The sequence below is a fragment of the Larus michahellis genome, chromosome 7, assembly GCF_964199755.1.
Source record: "Larus michahellis chromosome 7, bLarMic1.1, whole genome shotgun sequence".
Lineage (NCBI taxonomy): Eukaryota > Metazoa > Chordata > Aves > Charadriiformes > Laridae > Larus > Larus michahellis.
The window spans coordinates 18817729-18825424 of NC_133902.1; the positions used below are offsets into that span (position 1 = coordinate 18817729).

Here is a 7696-nt window from a genome sequence, read left to right on the forward strand (position 1 = left end):
CATAAGGACATCATAACCCAGAGGGCAGAGACCCTTTTCTTCAACAAACAGAAAATCTCTTCTGTCTTTACTTTTTCAAACTCTTCACATTTTTCTGTCACTATTATTAAGCAATTGTTTTTTGTCTGGAGGTAGTTGAAAGATTCAGTCTGCTGCAATAGCATCCTGCCTAAATAGGCTTTATTCCCTCAAAGCAAACAGTCATCATTTGGTAACCAGCAAAGGCCCTTGCTCTCCTAACTATCAAACCCTACAGCTGACCCCTTGGAGAAAGCTGTCCAAAGGGGAAGAAGTCTTTCCACTCGAGACAAGCACAGACCAGGGCAAACAGCTGGCCAAGGAGACAGATAGCTACTACAGTATATTTTAAGTAAGGGAATTATCTCCTTAGCACTGACTCATAATACTTAGAGGGCAGCAGGAGGCTGGTTTGCAAGGCCAGGCTCCCCTCTCTCCTTCCATGCTTTGGCGATGAGTCAGCAGTTTGATTTTTAGTCATCACAACTGAAGTGTTTCTTCTTTGCTGCCCCCCATGACACTCTGGAACAGAGTCAGAGTCAGCTGCTCTGGGATGGGGCAACAGTCAGCACTTTCATCCTACAGCTGGGGAAGGAAGAAGTCACACAGTATCAGCTTCGATTAGTGGCATTCCCAGCAGGCAGGTTTGCCCATGCCTCAGGGAGAACTGGTTTGGTGACACAGCTCCTAGGGCAACAGGCTATGGACACAAGTGGCAGATGGGGAGAGGGCCACAGGGAGCAGTGCTCAGCCATTGTTGACAGCAACATAGGTTTCCAGCCTGGAGGTTTCTCACCTCAGGTGTCTGCCCTTTTTGTTCACCTTTGTAGCCTCCCTCATTGCTTCTACAGAGGCAGGCTTGGCTAAGAACATGTCATCTCCATGAGACTTTCTACCTTTGTAACCCCATGCCAGCGGCATCTTAAACTGTTTCCTTCTATACATGTTTTCTTCACAGTCTCCATTCAATGCTTAAATACACACCCAGCTTCAGCCACACAGGAGCTCAGCTGAAAGGCTAACTCACATCTACAGCATTGACACTCAATATTTTGAGGAGTGCTCAAACTTGTCTCCACACTGCCTTCCCGAGCACAGTGGGTCCCCAGCCCACTCCTACAGTAAGCGGACCACTTCCTCTGTACTCCACTCTCCCCCCAACATTTTCCCAGCCACTTAATTCTCCTTTGCAGTTTAGAAATGTAGCCTGAAGACAGCTAAATAAGTTAGAATAAGCTTTAAAGATTCAAATCAATATGTCACCTTATCAGGTATGGTATATGAAGATCTCCAAAGGGAGGAAACTACAGTTCCTCTTCCACGACCAACTTATAATGAGGTTCTGCAAACTACTGCCAGCATCATGGTACATATTCATTGATTACACAGGAATTAATCAAAGTCACATTCTAGTAGGTATACATTTAAAACAGGGTTTGCCATTTCCCCTACCCTGCCATTCAAAGTTTCCTTCTATATGTCAGACTAAGCAGAACTCCCAATTAGAAGCATAGGAAGTGACATTTCAATTTTACTGAAAACCTCCAAGTCAGTTTTCATCCCAAATTAGAAAAGTTTCATGTTTCAACAATTAAATTACCATCTTAGGAAAATGTCTGTTGGAATCAAAAAAATCATTCTATTTCAGTAAAATTGAGAAGGCTTGTTCAAACAATGGTGTTTTGAAGTTTGATAATATTATAACTCAACACATTTTCAGTGAAAGCATTATTCTGAAAGGAAATCCTTCATCTTCATTTGCTTATACGACCAAGCTACACCAATGCCAGCAATTTTACCATAAAAGTTTTGAATTTGTTAAAACAAATTTTCTTTTTGTGGAAACTTTGTCGGAAGGCTTCCTACCACATCTGCTCTCAAGAGCCAGCCTGCCTCCCTAGCTGTCATCACAAGTCTCTGTTGAGCAATGCACCCTGTGAAGAGGAGTCAGTAGATTACAGACATGACTGCTAGTGATCAGCATCTTCGTATCACTAAGACAGCACTGTTTATATGTCAACAAATAGTCGGCAATTCGTGCTTTATATTCCTTAAAACCAACCCCAGCTTCTCTTCCTTGCCTATTGCTTCCGCCCACTTTTGCCCATTTCCCCACTTCATAATGATTTTAAATCAACAAATGAAGGGAAAAAACCTTAAGACCGTAAATATCTCATTTATAATGCTTCCAATCTGTTTCTACTAGCCATACTTCAGGGCGGTAATTATCTGGGCAACACCTCCACTGAAACCACCAATTTGCTGCCCTGGGGGGTTCAGGCAGGCGAGAAATACTCTGTCTATGTATTAATGAATCATATTTCCTCCCAGCCTTTTGAGAGGGATACTTAACGTTTAATAAATGGTTGGCTTTTTGTAACTTAGGACTAGAACCAGCAAAAGGTTTACTCATATAAGCAGTTCCCACTTAGTAAACCATTGGCACCATGCACATGAATAATAACAGCTCCTGTAACCAATGCTGTTCCACATGGAACCAGGGAGTCAGTGGTAAAATGTATTTGCGTGACTGCAGGCACAGACCCCACACCCTGGGACAAATCCTAAAAATAAACGTTCAAAGAAGTTACTGCAGATACCACTGTTCTACTCTCATGAATTTATAGAGAATGAAATGCTTTCAAGAAGTAGGTTGCAGATATATGCACTAAAGAAATTAATTGCACTGGTAACTTTCCGGTGTGCGGAATTTATTATGTTTGTTCAAAAGTAGCAATCCAGTGGAGAAAATGTAGCCTTCATATTTTACTTGCATAATCAGCAAATGAGCTGGAAAGAATGTCAAAGCAAAAAAAGAAAGGGCTGGCCAGGAGAAAAGAAACACACAGAATTAGTGACAGTAATGTTCAGATTAGGAAAATACAAAAAGTGGAAGAAAAGTGAGAAACATTGGGCCACAGACTCCAGCCTTTTCTTCTTCTGCTGTTGATGTGGTACAAAGATGATGGATTTCAGCCACTGTTTGGAAACACTGTATGGGTGTGAAGCCAGATGCAGCAGTAGGAAGAGGGAATAGTATGTTGGATCACAATGGCCCAGTCTCCCAGCTTCCTGCTGGTAGAAAGATTTTACAGTTTACCATCACTGCAGAAACAGCACAAGTTCTAATTCCATCTGTTATTCTGGCCAACCTACTGCCTGCGCTCAAGATACTCTAAAATGACTCTCAACACAGACTGTGCTCTCAGCTAGTTAAAAAAACCTAGCACTTAGTTATATCAAGCTTGTAACCTCCCCAAGCTTCGAGCTGAATGCTGCTTTAGAACAGCGTAAAGCCGACAACCCACCACCAGCACCCTAGCAGCAGGTCCAAGGATTCATTTTACCACAGGAGAGAACTGCAGGGTGAAGCCCAAAGGCACCGATGGTTGCAGTTGACCGAAGTGCAATAATTTGGATTTGCCTGTGCTGTAATAAAAGTACCTATATGATATTTCAGCTTAAATAGATGAAACTCAACATGAGAGTGGTTCACACTTCACTTCTTAAGCCCTCAGCAGACAGCTTTTCCAGAATTGTATGAGCCAGGAACAAGGCAGGGAGATGCCCAAAGTCTCCAGGAGGTATCCAAGTTCATGTTTCAAGTTGGACTATAGCACTTCCACATCTATTAGTTTTGGGGTAAACTTCCCATCAGCTCATGGCCACAACAATAGGCATATACAGCACCAGAAAACAGTCATTAACTTGGAGAAGACTTTGCGACGCAACTCCTTGTTCACAGAGACTCCAGGTGGAGGTCATACATCCAAAACATGCCTTGTAGCCTGACAGCATACTTTAGAGGAGCCATGCTGCCCTATCACCTCAACAAGTGGGACAGACAAGAAGCAGAAGCACCAGATGCATAGGGGAAGGATACTTTGCCTTTCTTTGCACCCTTCTCTCATGCTTAAAGGAGAATGGCTGTTTCTGACAACTGGCCAACCACCATTTGTTTCAAAGGCATCAGCAAAAGGCTAAGGAACAGGCTTGCCTCAAATGAACATCTGTTTCTAACAAAAGCTGAAAGAAGTCAGCTGACAGAAATCCAAGCACCCTCCAGACCAAAGTAGTACCTGGCTTTTAGAAACTGGCACCAGAAAAACCTTCCTACTTCCCTTGGTTGTAAAGCTATCCAAACACAGAGAGAAACTTTTAAGGGCTTTTGGGGAATTAGCAGTACCAGTATTATCCACATTTTTAAGAGAGTTTTCACAAGTATTGCCTTCCCAGACCATTATCTATTTAAGTTTAACATATACTGCTTCCAAACCAGATTGTTGTTAACAGGAATAAGAAGAAATAGTGTTTTACGTTAATACCTTACACTGCCTGTTCCCCAGGGACTAGGAGTGTAAGAAATGGGTGGGTCTGTGTGGGGAAGACAGCAGCTATGAAAGGATTCCTCTAAGCCTTAACTGCTTGCAGCTGCTATCTGTGCCGTACTCCATAAACAAGCCAGGCTTTGTCTCAGGCTGTGTTTCTGTGCATTGCTCAGCAATGAGGGAAGTATTGCTCTGTCTAGACCTCCTTGCAAAAGCTCTTTCAGTATTTTCTGCAGAAATGCTCACATTTCCCCAGATAAGAAAACAAGACTTTTACTATTTTCATATGAAAATAAAGAAGTGGTTTAAAAATGAAAAAAAAAAAACAAACCAAAAAACCCACTAACATTGGGATAGTTGACAAAATAAGTAAACTCTTATTTACACCCTACAAACTTTCTTCTTAAAAGAAATTTGTTTCCTTGTCATAAAGGCCACAAAACTGAAGCAAAACTTATTTTTTAGGACAAAAGGTAAATCTTATTTTTCTTCTGTTTACTAATAGGAAGTTTTTGAACACTGCCTGAAGTGTGCAGAGAGAAAACTACTCCATTACTTAACCAGGAAAAAGGCAAGAAAAACCCCAGTATTTATTATATTTTTTTCTCAAGAACATCATGGGTGGTGTCTCAGGTGAATCAGTATCTCTTCGTCATGGTCAATCATTTACAATTTATTTGCTCATTTCCCACACACATGAAGAGATGCTGTCTTTAATCTTATGTACTATGAATGGCCTCTATTTGTCCTCACAATGATACAGAGAACTATTTCAGAATACCGGTATATTTCTACTGCTACCTCTTCTTTTTCACTCATTTGCACATCAGCACCAAGAATAGTTGCCTTACCTATAAAACTCCGTGAACCAGACTGAAAAAAAAAAAATATCAAAGAACACCCACAACTCAGTAAATGAAAGGCATTACCTGCTGCACACGTTGAGGCACTTAACTCCACTCAGCCACAGAGCTGCAGCAGGCCACTTGCTGGCATTAAAGGTGAGTTCATCCACAGAAAAGCATAATGCTGAAAGAGAACACACAAAAAAAAACCTAAGCCATTTTAAGCCATCTTCATGCTTGGTCTTTCATTGGGTTTTTGTAGCTAGTCTCACACTTTAGAGCTACTCAAAGCACACAGGGGCAAAAGAAATACAAGGGTTTATTTCAGTCACCATTGATTAGTAGGAACAGAAAGCACAAGCAGCATTGAAAGCAGCAAGACACTCACTATTCCTCACTTTAAACATCTCCCTGTGCAAAGGGGAGATTTAAGATAACTCAACCATCCATAAGGCTTCTTAACTTTTAAGAGTAGTGAGGCATGATTAGAGTGGAACAGATTTATCAGCATCTAGAAACCCCTTTTCACAGACAAACACAGCACCCTTCTAACACAAGATTTTTTTCAGAAGAGGGCAGTCCAATATGATGAATTTTCACCCCTTTTGAGCTTGGAGGAAGCTTCACACAAAGTTGAATCAGGCAACAGAAAACCAAGTAAAGGGACAACATAGTATCACCCAGAAATACCTCTTCCAAACAGCAGAGAGCCAATACCCACTGCAAGCTTTACCCCCATGGGATACCCAGTAAAGACTCTCCCTTACAAAGCACCACCCAAACAGCTTCTGCTCCAGTTAAAGGGGTACAAGCAGCAACCACTCAGTGCACACCACAAAACTCCCCCTGCAGTCCTCCTTATTTCCCCTACCCTGGTTACTATCCCAGTTAATAAGCCTGCTCTGCTAATGACCATCAGCTTTCTGCTGCAGCTGGTCACAATGCTGGGCTCACTACTGATGGGGTGGTACTGAGATTACTTTGTTTTTCCCCTGCCTTCTCAAACAACTAAAAAGATTCTGTAAATTCAAAGCTTAATGTGGTTCAAATCTTCCTCAGTACATGCTAAAATTATGCATTCCTGAGGAAAAGTCTTGCACTCCTCTTGCGCTGCCCTCCTTTCAGCTCTGCTCCTCAAGTCCCCTTCCCTGCACAGAGCCCTGCCTCACTGCTGCACAGGGGTTTGTCCACCTAAATTGTACAATTGAGCCTGAGAAAAATTGGCATTTTCCGTCAAAACTCTGCTTTGACTGGAAATTTCCAGTCAGTTTTGCATTACCCTGAATATATTAGAGGCAAACAATCATAAAGGGAAGAGGATTTCTGTTTCAAATCACACTCCTCACCCAATTCAACAATTCTCTTTACCAAACCATCCTATTTTTAGTCCTGTTTATTTATTTATTTCTAATCCAGACCTTTAGAAACATCAGTGTTTCTCTTATTTCTATTACAAACCATTTTTAATCTGCTTTTAATTATTACTCATTTACAGGAAGGGTGTGGCCAAATTAAGTTGTAATTTGTGAACTGACATCCCTCATTTGCAACAGAAAACAGCTGTGGAGACAGCTTTTTCACTATCCCCCCACTTAGGAAAGCTGGAAAAGAGAAATCCACCAGGAAAACATCTGACAACAGCTTAATTAGTTCTCCTGCATACTTCTAACCATCACTCTTTAAGAAGCATGTCCTGCTCCTAGAGAGGTGAACGGCAAAACTCACCCAGGTTCAGTGGGGCAGCGGGTGATTACACAACTGGAAGGGAACCGTGGATAATATTTCCAGGTTACTGGTCCAGGAGCATCCCGCATCATCTGCTACACAGATGTGTCCAGATGTGAGGATGTCAGCCTTCTGTTTGAGGGCAGTCATATCTTACCCAAAGACAGTTCCCAGGGAGGGCAGGATAAGGCAACAGACCCTATCTCCCGAGCTTGGGAACACCAAACAAGGACGACTCTCTCCACTGTTAGCAGCTATATCATGACCTATTTTTTTTTGTGCAGCCTCAGAAGGAAGCATTAGCATTTTGACCAAAGCAGCAGCTACCTTTAAAGAGCAATAGCTCAAGAGAACCCACATAATGCATGACTGTGGCCTTGGTGGCAGTGAAGCTGTTGACGCTTTTTCTCCTGTAACCCCCAAAGTATCCTGTTGCCATAAAGAAAAGGTCAGGTGGTGGGGCAGAGAGGAGGTAAAGCCTAAGTATCTGTAGATTTTCCAGGGTCAATGGATCATGGAAGTTGTGGAGGTGGGTTTTGGTTTGTTTTTTTTTTGTTTGCTCTTAATCTACAAAGAAAACTAATACTCTACCAGAATATGCTATAAGAATGGTCAAACAAAGGTTGCACACAGCACCCATCCCACACCTGCACATACAGAAGGGCTTGAAAGAAAAATGTATCCACAGATCTGCAGTAATGATTGTTTCCAGAAGAACGTAGGAAATCCTCACCAAAGGGAGGACTGAGGCAGTGACTCATTTGGTGAAAGGCAAAATGG

The 7696-nt window shown here is 42.0% G+C and overlaps 1 long non-coding RNA gene across 1 annotated transcript; it reads right to left on the minus strand.

The window, feature by feature from the left end:
* Nucleotides 1–2728: 2728 nt before the first annotated feature.
* LOC141746346 (uncharacterized) lies at nt 2729–6036 on the minus strand. The gene is made up of 3 exons (XR_012588325.1): nt 5882–6036; nt 5276–5375; nt 2729–3093 (listed from the first exon to the last, which is right to left on the minus strand). It is a non-coding gene; the product is annotated as an uncharacterized LOC141746346 (long non-coding RNA).
* Between the last annotated feature and the right edge of the window lie 1660 nt (nt 6037–7696).